This window comes from Coloeus monedula (genome assembly GCF_965178545.1).
Source record: "Coloeus monedula genome assembly, chromosome: 5".
Classification (NCBI taxonomy): domain Eukaryota; kingdom Metazoa; phylum Chordata; class Aves; order Passeriformes; family Corvidae; genus Coloeus; species Coloeus monedula.
This window is the reverse complement of record NC_138785.1, coordinates 6,178,317-6,196,108: the sequence shown is the minus strand read 5'-3', so window position 1 is coordinate 6,196,108 and position 17,792 is coordinate 6,178,317.

Sequence of the window (17,792 nt, the reverse complement as noted above, 5' to 3'; positions counted from 1 at the left end):
AACAGAATTTACTCTGAAGGGAGGGCAGTAGAACCCCTGAAGGAAAAGGAAAGTTTTACGTGGTCAGGATGGAAGCACATGATATATGTGGGCCTGGTTCTACAGGGACTCCACACTAGCCTGCCAAAATTAAGCAGGAAATGGAAACAGAGAAGAGAAATTCTTGGCTTCTGAGTCAGACTTGAGGGTTAAGTCACAGCCAAGCCATGGATGTCCTCTAAATCTTTCTAGATAGGATCGTGGAAATTGGATGTGATGGAGCAGAGCTCTTGGTCAGTGGAAAGTCTTTTTCTGGAGCCATGTGAGGTTTTATCTGAAAGGCTTGTCCAAAATACTGATGCTTCTCCTGTCCCAAGCTGAACTGTAGAAATGTTGCTTAGTTGGTTATTACTGTATCCCGCAGCCGTAGGGAGGGGAAGAGAGATCCAGCGGGCAGGAATTGTGCAGCAAGATTGATTTATTTAATTATTTTACAGACTCTTTTATAGACCTTTTTTCTTCATAGTCTAATTGGACAAAGGATCAGCCAAACTCTGAGTTGATTGGCTAAAATCCTAAACGTCCATTGTCAAAATATTCTTCTACTGTACCATAAACAAGGCTCTGCAAGGTCACAGGTGTTCATAGTTTACAGAACTTTGCAACTATCTTCCTGAGAGAGAAAAGTCTCTCAGAGCCTTAGAAAGAAGCAGGAAAATTCCTTGCTATCAGCATTTTTGTATCCACAATTGGTGTCATTGAAACCCAGAGGGAAAGCTTCTTTACACCTTACAGGATAATATTCTGAGATAATTGTCCTTTTGATGGCTTGATCTGAAACTTGCTGCTCTTTAACACAAGACACAGGGTGCCTGGAGATCTGTCAAAGGCAAGGGTCTGCATTAGCTGGAAAACAGTGTGAATCCACTACCTGCATCTACAGGGTTAAAAAGCAAAGTAGGAAAAAAGAAAGCAGAGACTCAAATTAGGTGTCTGTTAGTGATTTGAGAGCCACAATATTTAAGAAAAAAAAAGTGAGCTGTTTTTCATGTAACCAGCTGTCCTGACAGACTGACCAATGCAGTGTGACGTGAGAATGCCGCCTCCCAATACTTCTACTTAGGGAAATAATTTTTAATTCCCAGTTGACAATCAGCATTCCCAGGAAACCTGTCAGTTGAAGAATGAGAAACTATTGCACAGAAGACCCTTTTTTTTTTTTTTTTAAATTTCCCTGAGAGAAATGTTAAATGTTAAGGGGTCTTTGTGTCAGATCTGCAGGGCGGTGTGGTACTACTGAAGATGTCAGTCCTCTGAGCTGGAGACTTCTGATCTTGCCTGTCTTTAGAGGACTTGCTGGAGATTTCTTTGAGTTACCTCTGAAGAGGTTTACCTGACAGCCATGATTCTCATATTCAGAGACAGAATACAGAGGCATGTGAACACTGTGTTGCTGTGTTTCACTTCTAGTGCTGACCTAGAATATTCTGTTTTACTGACTAGCTTAAGTGTGTATTTCTGTTTATTTTTGGGTAGCATATCCTTTCTTGGTGACATATTACAGTTTGTGGGTGGAGGAAGGAGATGAAATAGCAGAGTTCCTGAGGTGTATGGTACCAGTATCATACACAGTCATTTGATGTATTGCTCTCTTTCAGCAGGTCTGGATAAATTGCAAGATCTGTGCAAAACTTATAGCAGTGTGCTGTCATATGCCTAGGTCAGATTCTGTTACAGAAAAACACATTGTAATTTGACAAGGGAAAAGAGAGTAGCCAAATAATATGGAACATAATTCCAGTGTTTGAAACCACGTGTACAATACTAAGGCTTAAAATATTCAGTGATTTTTCTGACTTCCTTTAGAGATTGTTTGATGTCTCATTAATCTTCTGAAAGAACTTGAAATGACCGATTTGTGTTCTGAAATTAGAAAAACTCTTAAATTAGTGAGCTTTGCACTCATTAAATATTTCCTTAGCATCAGTTTGGTACATTTTCAGTCTTGGAGAATTCGATCTATCAAGGACATTATAGTACCCTACCAAATAAAAGCCTTCTCAAGTATCTGTACATTGTGCAAAATAATTCTACCACTAAATGCATGTATTTGCCTACTTCATTCTCCAGACCGAGCAGAAAAGGCTGCTCTTAACTTGTGTTGCTAGCATAATGTTACATGTGGTTTTATGACCATAGAGTAAAATCCTGGTAAAAAGAAGGGATATTTGCAGACTAAGAGGAGAAAACATGGAACTATTTGCTTTGATTTATGTTTACAAGTTTGAATTAGAACTATAACTTTAGTATTTCTGAAGACAAGGCCTTGGAAAAAAGCTTACTGCCTAATGAAAATGATCTTTTTCAGTTTAGAGTAACTTGATCTAGTTCTTTATAGTTCATTCACTTACTGTTTAGTGTGCAGAGTAGAAGAAAGTATGAGTTTTTATTACCAGATAGGTCAGAATGATCTCTCTGTCTGGTATCCTCTCTGAACTCACAGAATCATTTATTTTGGAAAACACCTTTAAGATTGCTGAGTCCAACAGTTAACCCAGCACAAGTCTGTCACTAAACCATGTCCCTAAGTGCCATATCTACATGTCTTTTAAATACCTTCAGGGCTGGTGACTCCACCACCTCCCTGGGCCATATTCTAATGTTTAACAACCCTTTTGGTACAGAAATTTTTCCCAATTCCCAATTTAAACCTCTCCTGGTGCAACTTGAGACCATTTCCTCTTGCTTGTTACTTTGGAGAAGAGACCAATCCCCAGCTGTCTACAACTTCATTTCAGGGTGCTGTAGAGAGTGATGAGGTCCTCCCTGAGTCTCCTCTTCTCCAGGCTGAACGCCCCCAGCTCTCTCAGCTGCTCCTCACAGGATTTGTGTTCCAGACCCCTCACCAGCCTTGTCATACTTTTTTGGACATGCTCCAGCATCTCAACATCCTTCCTAAACTGAAGGGTCTAGAACTGGACTCAGCACTCAAGGTGTGGCCTCAAAAACATTGTTACAGAATAAACATATGCCCTTCCTAATGAAGAATTTTGTGTCATCTGGAGTCTGCTGTGTCTCAAATCAATCAGTAATTGGCTGTATTTTCCAGGAATTTTAATTATGAGAATAATTACACTGGTGGTGTGTCTTTTGATGTGCTGCATGATAAGAGACTCTAAATGGACCTGGCTTGTTCACAGAATGGTCCAATAATGCTACAGACTATGATACAGCTGAAACAGTAACGTGCTTGCTTTATTTAACATCTGCTGTATTTCATGTGTAAGTCATTCAACTGATGCCAGCTCTTTCAACTTGTCTCTCTCTTGAAGATGCTTTAGAAGATAAGGAAAAATGAAGTTCTTATGAACATGCCCATACAGAAACAGGGGCAACAAACCTCACACGTTCCTACTGTTTCTTTCCGTGGGTAAAGTGGTAATACTGTCTGTTCCCAGAGTTTCTCACTGGAACAGTGAGGAGTTGGTAGTGCAGAGTGTGAAGTGCCACATGTATGTGAAGGTGTGAAGAGAAAGGTGGTATCTCATGTTAAATCAACTGATATAATTGCAGAAAATCTCAGAGCAAAAAAGCTTGTCAGCCTTCCTTACTACCTGTAGTTTGGTCTAATCAGACATTATCTCTTCACACAAATCTTGCTTTTATGTTTGTCCTCTGACTTGTGGCAATGCCACCACTGTGGCTACACAGTGCAATGACAAATGCATACACTTGGTCTGATTCATTACATGCAAAGCTACTTCTAGAGCTCTCATGCATTTTTTATTTCTCACACAAGCACCCCCTGCGCTTGTTGAAATTTGATGGTAAAAATGAGTTAATCAGGAACTCAGCTGAGATCAGAACATGAATGAGTCATATTAATATACTTGTCTTGTGCAAGGAAAAGATTAATGCAGTGCTCTTTTTTTTTTTTCTAAATAAAAGAAAATGTAGCTAAATACAAGTACCTGTCATGTACAGCCTTGTAGCCATTTGAGAGAGCTGCTGCTTTTGCAGCCCAGGTTTTGACTCTGAAGTTCTCATCAGCCCCCACACCTTGTAGATGCTTTTCTAAATCTCAGAACAGAGCATCTTCCCTTAATTTATATTTGCTGTTGAGTATTTAAATATTTAAACAATCAGCTTTGTGCAAGTGTAAGGTTTCATTTTCATTTCTCTGGATTTGAGCTGTACATAGCTAGGATTGTGATTTAAATTAATCTAGTGCATTTCAGGCATTCCAGAAAGAGGAGAAATATAGATTTCAAACTAAAAATATCAGTCTTAAGCTCAGTTTTCAATTAAAAAAATTCTTCCTGATATTCAATGCACACAGTTTATTCACAACAGTGGTAGTGTCTGACGGCTGGGTTTGCATTTTGAATGTAAAAGCTCTGATTCTCACTTACAATTATGGCAGATCTAAAAGCATCCAAGAAACATGAAGGAGATGACAACCCCAAGCAAAAGAATTCCATCATCCTATAATGTGTCTCATACAGTCTCCCAATATTAATGTTTGGGTGCTGTGTTACTTACTAATGACATTGTCTGAATACATTTTTCCATAGAACATCCTTCTGAGTTGCTCAGGAGCAAGCAGGATAGGTATTCTTCTTGGATACACTCTCTGTTCCATTTGATTTCCTTGCACTGACCTGCAGCTGGATAGCTTGTGCTCTGTCTGTTGAATTCAGAAAGCAGCCCCCAATAAGCATGTGAAGGCTGATTAATTAAGTTATTACGTGCTTTTCTTTAGGTAGGTAGCAAGTTGTGTGCCTTTATGAAATCTCTGTGAGGAAAAGAATTTCTCCTAAGGTTCACTTCCAAGGTAGCCATACAGAAACCACTTCTGATAGCAAATTCGGAATGAAGTCATAAAGTTCTTTATCTTCTACAACTGCCAAAGGAAACATGAACTGGAAACATGCTTCCCCTGACCTACTGTCTTGCAGGCAATCTTTAACGTACTAAAGTTGCTTCAGAATAAAGCAATTATGCTTGGTGACACACATACAGAGTGTAAGCATCCTGGATCTGGATCAGACTTTCCCTATCTTGTAGCCCTCTTCCCCTACTCTCCCTCCAGCCCTGAACCACATACCCAAAGGGCTGCTCTGTGCTTTGCAAATGACTTTGAAAAATAAAAGACAACAATTATCAATCAATAATATTTTATCTCCAGTACAGGTCAGTGGGGAATTGAGCTCTGATTATCATATTCCATATTATGTCTGTTTGTGAGACAATTCTGCCTTTAGCAGCAGATTTTGTACTATAGTCCACTAACAGACATTCAAATAATTACTGTTGCAATCGAAATTTACCCTTCTATCTCCTCAGAAAATATACTGAATACGTTTTGATAATTAAATATCTTATCAATATAATATTTCTATCTTCTTTTGATACAGCATTCTGTAATAAAAGGGACCGTACTGTACAGCAGAAACCAAAGCAACAAGAATTAGTCCTATTAAGACTTGAGGAATCTTGAGATACAAAGAATGTCAAGCAAAAAAGATTGTACAGATGTTGAAGAAATCTTATATGGCATGAGGGGCTGAGAAACTTGTGATTTCATTTGATCTACACTGGTGTTGGCAAGAGCCCTTGCAAAAATTACACGTCCATTTAAAAATTATTTTGTCCTTACTGGAATTCAGCTCTTGGTGGTTTTCCTAGATGGATTGTGGTAGGTGTGTGAAACTTCCAATAGCATGGTCTAATCAATACCATCAGGGTCAACATACTTTCCTTATGCCTCTTGTGTTCCAACTGAGGTTTAAGATTATTAATGGGTACAGTTTTCTGGAAACCACTCGATATTTATTTTCTGAACTTCCATGTGATACGGCCACTTCTGAGGTGTATTAACATTTCCATTTCATTAATCACTGTGACCTAAGATGGGAAGGTCCTTATGTGATTTCCTAATTTTTTTCCCTTTTTTTCCCCTTCTCAAGTGCTTGATCTTGGAAAGTAGACACTTATAAACTGCCTGCATGTTAATGAAAATCAGCCTACTTTCTCAAGGGAGTGTAACAAATTCAAACTAAAGCTTGATTCGTCATCTTTTCCACTATTGAGGACTTTCATTTGTGTAACTTCTAACAGTGTGTCACACGGATACTTTGTGTACACAGTCCTGCCTTGTTTTAATGCATGATATCTGGAAAATAGATGTTGTAACTCCAAACATAAAAAAAATTTTCAGATGGCCCAGTGGTTTTAAGAAGGCAAAGAACAGTGGTTTTATTATGGAAAAGACCTACTTGGAAAGCACAATCCTCAGTGTATGGGTGGGGGAGAGTAACTGTAAATTTGATAGATGGGAAGTGATCTTGGAATGTTCTTTGGAAGCAAAATTTTCTAGGTGTTTGTCTGTCTTAGGGATGGTAGTCCCCATTAGCCACAGGAGCCCTTTCTTGCCATTTCTTGTTGGAGTTCACGTCCAGCATACAAGAGTTAGGAGTTCCCAGTTTTGGTGATGAAGTGTAATTTAAGAGATAAAACTGAAGATCCAGTGCAAGCCACATATGGAAGCAGAGAGCAAAACACTTTTGAAGCACAAGTGTTTTTGGGGACAATGAGGAATAACCTCACATTTGCTGTAGATGTTTCTTTAGGGTTCTTATTCTGTAGGATTTCTTGTAAATATGGATGAATTCTTATTATTTATCATAAAAACATTCCCCAAAACTCACTGAAACAGCTTTCAGCCTTGATTGCAAAATGAAGTTGATTGAGAACTTGTGAACCTGGCCCTTTTCTGTGTTATAATACCATATTTAATTATATGTTAGCATATTATTTTTATTATCAACTGCTGCTTCAATTAATTAGCTTATGAAGTACTCTTTGCATGGCATTCTTTCTATAAATTCAATAATCTTTCTCCAGACTGTTTTTACATCTTCTCAAATTTATTTACGTGCACCTCCCTCAGTCACCCTGCAACTTTTGAGTTTTAATTCGATCAAAGCTAAAATCAACCATACATGGCCTTGTGCCAACTTATGTATTGTCAGTTTTAATTTTTCTGACAGCTGCTTTGCTGTTGAGCAGATGTTTTCATTGAAGAATTCAGTAGTGCCTAAACCCTTTGATAGACAGTCACGTGAGTCCTAATTTGGTTTCATTTATTTCAGTATACATTCACTTGTCTCTCTAGACTGAATGTTGTCAGTGATGATATCAACAGCAACCAGTTTGGATTTCTGCAGTTTATTAAAAGGATCTGAAAAACACCAAGTTGTATCTTGGGATAAGTAATTCTAAAGAGCTTGGTACAATATAAAGCTTATCAGTAACTGTTTCCCAAAACAAAGAATTTTACATGTTATCCATGCTTCCAGGGCGTCTTGTGGTGTGTTGAGTGTTTTTACTGCATTAAGAAATAAAGGAAAGAAAATTTATCTTCCTCACACTTGGAAATTGTATGAGAGTGTCTATAGAGAGTGCAGGGAAAGATTTTTGCTTTGTTAACTCTTTTAGTTCATGGGAGAAGATCTGAGCCAGTACAGTATAACTTTGAAAAAAATGTTTTCTCAAAGGACAGGTTATCCCCAATTTCTTTACTCAGATCCCCCTTCATATAATTCCTATGCCTTAACATTACAACAAGGACGTGCTCCGAATGCTACTGTTGGACTCCTAACAGAAAAGACTACTTAGAAAAGGCTTTAACCTGATTTTCTAAGCACATTTCTGAGCTGGGCTCAGAACCAGAAAGTGTTGGGACTTCTCTGACTACAGGAAAACAGAAAAGAAGTGTATGAAACATGTTTACAAGTTAAACTGAGGAAGAAAGCATTTAAGAAAACTTAGTAGTAAAAAAAACCCAAACAAAACAAAAACCTGAAAAAATTTGGAGGAAAAACTTTTACTGGGTCTTCATAATTTTCAGACATTAAAGGAATTATGTAAATGCAGGTTTTCATGATTCAGAGAACGTTTTTGGTTCACAGGAAAGATCCAGTGAGGGGGAAATGCAGAAGAGGACTTATGACTTCCATTGAGACAAACCACCAGTATCACTCACAAGTATTTTGCTTCCTTGATGGTAAATCTGAAATAAACTTTCATGGTGGTTTTTCCTTATGTGGAAAAATTTCCTAGTATACTTAATGAGGCTGACTTCAAAAGAAGTAGCTGCGGCCACACCATGTAAATATTTGCTGTTTGGTAGTTTCTCTTAAAAGAGTAATCTTTATGTCATGACTTCCAGTCCTTTATTGTTTTCCACAGCTTTCTGTACCCTGATTCATTTTGTTTAACTGCACAAATGCCATTTACAACAGGCCATGATGGCTGATGCAGTTTTGGTTTTGATTGGGGCAGGAATGTTCTTACTCAGTTCCCACTGCTCTTATTCAGCCCTGGAAGTGAAAAAAGCCACCAAGGCAAGTCACCACAGAGACCTGGTTGTGTTTACACTTTGTCCTAGGAATAACATCATGCTTGTGCTCCAGCTCGAGCTCCTCTAGCATCCAAACAGCTGGGAATTCGAGACTGGGAATGCAGAGAGAAGCTTAGAGCACATCTCATATTCTAGTCTGCTTTCGGGGCTGTGCTCCTACACAGGATGCTGATGAGGCCAGAGTTCTTGAGTGTTTTCTGGACTAAGGAAATACATATGTGTATATGTATACATGTAGGTGTGTGTTTATGTCAATTTGAATACAAACATGGAGTTAAATATCTTCACATTAGCAGAGCAGCTTTGCCTGCCTTGTTCATCGTGTTCCCATATAACTTTGTGTGCAACAAGGATAGGAGGAGACTATAGTATTACAGCCCTGGGAAGCATCCTGAGAGCTTGCCAAGCAGAAGAGCAGTTGTTTAATATTACCTCTGTTTAGAAGCAATTATATCCAGGAAAATGCAATTCAGATCAGACCCTTCTGGAGCTCCTCGAGTTCTCTGTTAACTGTTTCGAAGCCAGGCGATGCATCTGTCATCATTTGCTGTTGTACAGCACTGTGCTGGTGCTGGGCAAAACACCAAAACTTGTGTGTGGGGGGGGGATGTGTCAAGGAAAAGGCCTGTAAAATGTGATATTCTTTGAGGTGCTCAAACTTTCAGACCTTTTGGTTTCAAGCTTTAGCGATGAGGTTGTTCTGTGGAACCAGCAGGCTGCATTGAGGAGGAGGGGTTGAGTGATAAGAAGGAGGCAGGGCTCAGCTGCAGTCACCTGGGAGATGACAACGCAGGTCAGATCCCTTGATCCACCCTGGTGGAGCCGAAGGACTAATCAGCTGATGATAAAAGGAAATAGAGAGTTGTTTGGGGGAGGGGAGAGGAGAGAGGATTTTAACTTCAAGGATTCTTTTGTATTTCTTATATGGGTTGTGTAGGAGTGCTAGGAACTGCCTGCCTGTCCAGCTTGCAGTATTTTTCTTCAAGTTATCCATGGCTTTGGAAGTTTTCTACTGTGCAGGAGTCAAACCTTTTCACCAAGGAAAATTGTTGTTCTAAGTTGACACTTGTATAAGAAGGTACATCTTGTGGTATTCCATCTTTTCTGTTTGTATCTGTGGAAGGGTGTTTCTTGCATGTGTTTTTGACAATTCAGTCATAGTCATGTGGTTGTAAAATATGAGGATAATTGAAAGATTTAGAGGTTTAAATTACTATGTTTTAAAACCAGAGATAATTAAATATTTGACAAGCTTATATAAGAATATTTTCCCAGTTAATTATAAAAGCAATTATAGATTTTTTTCCCCATTTTCTACTAATTTCTGAGGAGTTATTTTAAATATTGTTAAACTATTACCACTGTTGTCAAGTAACACCAGCTCCAGTAGCACTGGTCCACTTTTGAACATTGCTGCCTTCTGAAGGAAGAAAAATGCTCAAAAATGCTGCATTAGTGGGAGATGAAACAGCTATTTGCTGTGTGGAGGTACAAGGAAGACAGGAGTCTCTGGTCTTTTAATTCCTAGGTCTGTTACCATCATTACATAGGAAAACGTCAGCTCAAAATCGAAATGTAGTAGCTTGAAGTCAGAGATCCTAATTTTGTAACATGTAACTGAGCAGGCAGTGTGCCTCACCCATGTGAAGTCCCAGGGAATTAAAAGCTCCAAAGTATTTTCTAGAAATCACTTACTTCCTTTGGAACACACACAAAAAAAAAAAAAAAAAAAAAGAGGAGGAAGAATCTCAGCACTCCATTGCATCTTGTGAATAGATGACACAGTGATATGTGAGACCAGCCCTGCTTTTGCTATTATAAATTCCCAGCAGTGGCAGGGAACTGGAATGTGCTCTCCACAAGGCAGGCAGGCTGCCCACACTTGAGACTAGGAAGGGTTGGGCCCAGAGTGGAGTTTTTGCTATAGAACTTCTGCAGCTCTCTTTGGCCTAAAAATATTTTCTTTATGCAGCAAAAATAATTGTAAATAAAATCTGAGCTGAGCTACAGTAAAAAAACCTGTGCCTTTAAAGATGATCCATTGCTTTAAATTTAAGATGATGAGAAGACTTGAGGTGGGAAGATTTTGATTGATGATTCAAGGTGTGTATGAGTAGGGGTAAGTAGTAAAGAATCAGACAGGAATAAAGAAGGAAAATATGAAAAGGAAATGAAAGGTGAGATTTGGCAAATATTTTGGGAACGATGGAAGAAACAGACCTTGGGGATGAAGAGGATGGAAGGAAAGGAAAAATGGATTGCAAAGAAAGGAAAACAAGCCAAACCAAAAAACCCTGAAAGGTTCATAAGCTTCTCTGGAACAAGTAACAAAACTGAGATCCTAACTGCATAGAAACAGTCTTAATATATATGGCATGGGGTGTGGAACTGGGATGCTGGAAGTGGAACTGGCTGTATTAACAAACCCCCTGTATAAATACTATCATCTTCACTGAGAAATTTATATTTTTCTTGTCTGTTCTTTTCTTGCTATTATTTAAATTTTGTCTATCTTACGTCACTCAAATATTATTTTGGTTTATGTGTTGCTCATCAGATATTTCCACTGCTTTTGTCATTTGCAGTTGTTACTGAGGATGGCTAGGTGTAGTCTAGTGATGTTGGTGGAGAGCCTAGGAAAACACAACTTGACTCTAGAATATGTATTCTAGATATTAATAAATAAAAAAATAGATTTTTTTTTCTGAAATAAAGAAGCTTAAAGGAAATGGTGAATAATGGAATAAATCTTGATCTATTAACAAGACTGTTTAACTGTCAAAGCCCCCATTAGACACACATACCACTAAGAAGATTGGTAAATTAAGAACTGTGTAAACTGAGATGCTGCTTTCCTTCAGTGGGAAAGAAAGATATGCACTGAAGCCAGCCTGACATTGGCAATGCACAAAGCATCATGTAATAATTATACTCAAAGCCCCACTACAAAAATCCAGTTTGGTTAATCTGTCATGTGGAGTGACCGACTATACTTCAGCAGCCCTTGCCTTAAAAGGGAAGCATGTGGGAAGATGCTTTGCTGTTATTTCAGGCTAATGTTTCAGGGAGGGATGTGAAATGGTGCCAGGCTAGATTTTGGTAAATCATCTTTATAAAATAAAATGTGGGTTAGATTTTTTTTTTTTTTTAATGTCTTCAGCAAGCTGTCCTTCAAGGGCTCCAGGTTCTCTGGGGTGGTACTCTTCCATAGAACACTGTTAGGAGCCAAAGTCCTTGCCTGCCTCGTGGACCTTTGAGTTTGGGAAGCCCAAACTGTTTAGTGTCAAGCCTGGGGGCCACCTGTGATCCAGCAGCACCTCCCAGAGAGCAGAGTGTTCCTTCCAGTACTGTGTCCTTTCATCTTTGACAGCTCTCTTCTGTATAAATTCCTTTCCTTCCAATGCATGGACTCTGAAAATCACTTTAACAAAGAAGAGTATTTGTAGGAGTTGAGAGAACTTGGGTTTGGTTTGAACTTTCAGAACTTTTGAAAGATCTTTAGACTCTTTAATCCCCTTCACTAACTAGAGGGTGTATATCTTAAAATCTGCTGTGAAGTCTCAGGGGCATATGCTATAGATTTATGTCCCAGTCTTCCACTCATCACTTTGAAAATTAAATCCTAAATTGCGCTTGTGTTTTCATCTCAAGGTGTTGGTCACATTTACTGAGAATAAGACTACAGTCTAAGAGGAATCCATTATTAACCATTATGGCCAGTGAGTGGTATGGAATTTTGTAATGTTTTTTGCTATGTAGGGTGATTACTGTTGTTATAGTGATAGATCTAATCTGTGGTTTAATACAGAATTAATTCAAGACCACAATACCACGAGTATTTTCTGTTTCATGTACCATTGGAGCAGATGGGTGGGGCCCTCTTGGGAAGAGGGTGAGGAAAGAGGAAGTCCTTCCCTTAATTTCAAAATCTGAGCCTTGCTGTGCTGACAACTGATTCTCACCTCCACTTCCTTAGTTTAATGGAATTGTATTGCACAAGTGCAGATGCTTTTAACATAAGAAAAGGAGAACCATTTCCCAGGGGCAGGACCAAGACTTGTGAAGTTCTCCAGCTGATCCATCTCTTAGACTAGGTCCTAGCCCTAAGACAAACAAGGCAGTGTGTTAGGAACAAGAAGGATTGTTTTGATCAAAGAGAGGGAATTTAACATACCAGGTGCTTGTGTTGTGTAGAGAATTGTTGGAAGATGTTCAGATACTTTGATGATGAAAGCAAGGAATGCCAGATAAAGAAGAGCTAGGTGATTTAGAGCCTGTAATGGGGTCAGTTTGTGACCAGTATTTTCTTGAATATAAAAATATTGATAAATAAAGAAATATTTTAGTGCAGTTTTGTGGGATGGAGTTAAAAAATGAATAGTCAGCATGTTGGCAGAAAAAATGGAAAAACGGAGCTATATGTTGATAGAAGGTACAGTCAAATGCTCAGAACTACTCACTTTTTTTTTTTTTTTTTTTTTTTAGCCTTTGATTTATTCAACTTTGAAGTGTAAGAGTTTAGGAACCACACTTTATCTGATGAGATTTATACCTCAAATAACTTCATTTCAAGGCAAACATAGCTGCATGGCAGAGGTCAGGAATCTCCCACCTAAATAACTGACTGGTCTTGCAAGTGAGATTGCTTCTCTGCTGCACACATCTGTGCTTCCCCTGGTCCATGGTGCTGTTTGGCTAACTGAGTTCAAAAGGAGATTATCAAGGAAGAGCAAAGAAGCTCAAGTAGATGAAAAATGGCGTGTTAAAATAGGGCTAAAAGTGTAGAGAAATGTCAAAAAGGTATGAGAGTTCTAGGAAACTTTAGGAGACTCTAAGGAGAAGTTGAGGATCAAAGTCTCTGAGGAATATTAAGTGGGAAGAGGATGGAGTTACAGGAGGGTCCAGGAAATGGTATCTTCTTTAAAAGGTTTTAGTCCAGAAAGTTATTGTATATACATTGTAGTGTACATTGCTGTTATTCTCCACCCTGGATGGACACTGACTTGGAGTTGACTGAAGGTGAAAAGATGACTGGGAATATGGAATGAGAGGAGAGGATTTAAGGTGTGTTTGTAACTTCCCTTCACCCGTTCTTTTGCTGATCACTGCAGTATGAAATCGTGGTACTGACTGGGAAATGTCCAGAGCTTTGCACAAATAAAAGAGTCTGGCTTGTTTTTTGCATATGGGATGCCTGTTTTCTCCTTTTTTTCTTTTTTTTTTTTTGTTTTGTTTTTTGATCTCACTGAATGAAGCTAAAAGATAATAATTATGCAGAGAGAGAAAAGAAGTAAGAACATCAGGAAAGTGAGCAGAATAGGACATGTTTACTTGTCTGAAAACTTTTCTGTTCATTAAGGTAAAATGAATGGCTTGATCTTACTTCCCTTAAGCCAAATTCTATTTCCACTGGAACTAGTAAGAGGTTTTTCTGAGTAGCATGTGAGGGTGAAGCACACTGTCTGCAAAAGCATGATTCGTCATTTACTGCAATTTGAGGATCAGAGACCTCTGCTATGTACCAGAGTGAAAGTAAATGGATTAACACTTGCTGGGCTTAAAGCCTAAATCCTTTAACCTTAATATGAGAAAATACATGTAGTTTTTTCCTTATAAATTCAGCTGTGGTTTTCTACGTGCTCGTTGCATGGGTGCATCATCATGTTAGTCATGTTATAATGATAATTCAAATGATGGTGCTGCTTTTGGGAGCAAACATCCCTGTAGAAGAAAGATGCAAGCTTTTATAATTGTGATGCAGGAGAGCCCTTTCTGAATTCATTAGGGAAGGTTGTAATTAACTTAACCAATCATCAAGGTTAACTTGAAAAAACTCTCTAGAAAAAACAATCTGAGGAATACAACAGAAGGTAGTGACTTCAGAGATTCTATCCCAGGGACAAAAATTCCATCATCAGGTGAATGTCTGTGAGCTCCCCTCCAGCATCCCTATGGGAAAAATATATTCCCATGCTTTAAACTATTAACTTCTCTCCTATTTTTAAAGACCTTGGGTGGCTGAGTTTATAAGGGAAGAAGGAACAGTTAGGAAAACAAGCGGAGCTTATTTTTCCAATGTAACAAAAAATTAGAACTGTTGTCTGCAGTTTTACCAAAGGCTCTCATGTGTCTGTTTATGTGAGATTCTCCAAACTTTTGTGGTTTCAGTGGAACAAAAAAGGACTCGAGATTTTCAGATTTCTTTCAGCCAAAGAGTACGATAGACATCCACAGGGGCAGGGGAGCAAGCCATGAAAAATAAGCTTCTGTGAAGCTTGGAAGCCTGACATAATTTTTCCCTGTCAGAACCTTTGGGCTTAATTCTGCTTTGCCTTGCACCCAGTCGAATCCCATTGATTTTTTTAGTTTGGATGCTTCCGGTGTGAGCCACATGAGAGTGTGGCCGTTTGTCTGAAAATATTCAGGACTGAAGAAACTGGAGATACTATGGTTGTGAATGTGTGTGTTACTGATACTCCAGGAAGTGCTACATTTCATCAAGTCTGCTTAGGGAATAAGAAAAGGAACCTCATTATTTTTAGGAAAATGCCAAATGTTGTCATAATACGTCACATGCTTCTGTCACTGAAATGTTTTTTAACAACAGTGCTAATGTGTGGTATTATGCTGATGCTGTACAAATAACTAGATGTCAACCTCCATATCCTCAGCAGACTTTCATAGTTGTGTGTCTGCTTAGCTATTAGAGCTATTAAAAAAAATTATATACATAGGATTTTAAAAAGGAAGAGGAAATAGGAACTTGCTGCAGAAGCACAAGTTACAGTGTTCTCCTGGTTTGAATCAGCAGGGTGGAATCCAGAAAACCAGAACAAGGAAGGAAATCCTTCTTATGGGGAATGGAAGGACATAAGCATGCCTATTCAAAAGTTACTGCTCTGTGTGTGTATGTATGCACATTACCAATTATTACCAATATTAGTTATGTAAGCTGTTGTCCCCTACTCTCACGGCGAGAGAAAACTGCCATCATCATTGCAATTTCAAATTTATGTAATTAGATTATTTGAAAGATTTCAAAATGGCCATGGCAGATGCATCAATTTTTCTTACAGAAGAAAATTGGCCATAACCTCAGAAATGGAACATATGACATTTAAGGCTGTACGTATTGTAATACTGGTGCATAGAATATATTTAAGTACTTGGATAGAGAATTATTGGATGATTCATTCTCACAAAAGAGATTGCCTCCTGCCTTTTATTATTTTTGCTGCAGCCATGATGCTCTTACCCAACTGGCTTTTCTACTCTTGAGGATTGAGTATCTGCATAGAAAAGTAGTGCTGTTTATTTAGCTAGTTTGGGTGAAAACCTTAATTTGTAATGACCTTTTGGGAAGGTGGTAGCTTGCTGCGCTGAGAGTTTTTGCTGAGGAACTTGGTATAACCACTACAAATGGCAAGGAAGTGTTATTGCTATGACATCACCCAAATGAAAGACTCACGTTTGATCTGAAGACCTAGATCTGTGCAAATATTTAGATGTAATGCTTCTCTTGAAATTACTGGAAACTGTCTCTTTGTTCCTTTGTGCAGCTGGTCCTAATAGAAAGGTAACAAGAAAAGAGGAATTAAAGAGGAGGCAAAAGGAAAAAATGGGAAGTGAATTGGTGAAGAGGCTCAAACCAGCACTTTACCTGAAGCCCTGGTAGCTCTTTGCTATCACAGAACTGTGATAACTCGGCTGTGTGTTGGATACTTCACAGTTCATCATCTTAACTTTTGTCAGATAATGTTGGCTGTGCTGATCTAGTTCTCTTGCCCTCCTTCATGCAACCTTCCAGCATGGTGTCTTTTGTCTTAAACCTTTTCTGTAAGATCCTCAGAGCAATGATTAATCTTTTCTGCTTTTAACTTTTCACCCAGAATCTGAGGTAATGCAGCCTTTTTTCTATTTCTGCCCAAAATTCTGAACATCACAACCATTGAATTGAAATGAATTGGGCCTTTTGTTCAGCACTAGAGATAAAAGTTAATGATCTCAGATGAAAGTTAACGTTTTTTACAAACTCCAAGATTTGTTGTCTATAGCTGAAGAGCCAAACCCCATTTTAAGGCCTAATTGTAATTTAAGTAGTCCCGTCCTGCTGACATACTTGTGTGGATAGCAATCTTGTTAATGGTTGCTTTCATGAAGCATTTGCATCAAGGAAAATACCTTGTGTGGGAATTTTGTATTGTAAATAAATTATATAGTCTTTTCCAGAAGAACTTGGTTAATCATATCTTAGGTTATAGGAGAAATACTATTCACTCAGGGAAAACAAGATGATCTCAGAAGTGGAATCAAGGTAAACTTAAACCAGGATCATATTACTAGTTGGTTTTGGCTTGAGAGTTGTAAATTAAGGAAAACAAAGGAGAGACAGCCTTGGAACTTTACTAGATAATTGACAAATCTCAGTAAGTGACATTTTTGTTTAATTGAATCCATATAATTTGAGAAATTTGCTTTGCACATATCTCCCTGGAGGTTATCTCTTTACACTGCATTCCCCTTTGACTGTAATGTAAAAAACTACATAGATTTAAGCTAAACAGATAACAGTCAGGCTAGATGGGCTACTTGAATGTTTTGGGGATTACAGTGAGGTGCATCAGAGGTGCTTGGGTAGTGTTTTACTTGTCATAAAGCCAAAGCTTCCCTGTTATTGCCAAGAAAGATTTGCAATTTTATATTTGTTTTCTTTTTTTCATTTTTTAAAGCTTTCCAGAATGCACATTTTAATCCCTTTGGTAGAGTTTCAGAGAGCTGCTATAACATTTGAACTTCATCTTTCCTTGATTTGCCAGGCTTCACTTAAAAAATAGTGTGGTGAGTTCATTGGCATCGCTGATTTTACATCAGCTCATTCTATTTCTTCCTGACACTGAACTTTGATGGTTTTCTTCCTTTCCCTTTTCTTTCTTTCTTTTTTTTTTTTTTTTTTGGAGGGAGAAATATTTTTTTAATATATATTTTGGTTTGGTTATGGTTTTTTTGTTTTTTTTTTTACTCAAGTTATTCTAGGCTGGTTAGTTTTTAGGTCAGTTAGTTTTTAATTGTGGTTTTCTTGTTTCTGCTGTGAGGTTTGTTAAGCAATGTTTTATGAAAAACAGTAGTGTGATCAAGACTCTTGTTCCCTGTACAGATGTCTGCAATGCTATTTCTCCATGCCTAATGCATAGGAAAATACCCTACAATTTAAATGTTGTTTAGGTCTGGATATATTCAGTACCCGGCATATTCAGAACAGATCTTACCACGTTCCTTCTGAGTCTTCCTTGAATCTGGTCACCTACATTTTTTTAGACCTCTCTGGCAGGATGGAAGATGCTGGGGGAAAGTGTATAGCAAACATGGTGCCACTTTTCAAATTAGAGTT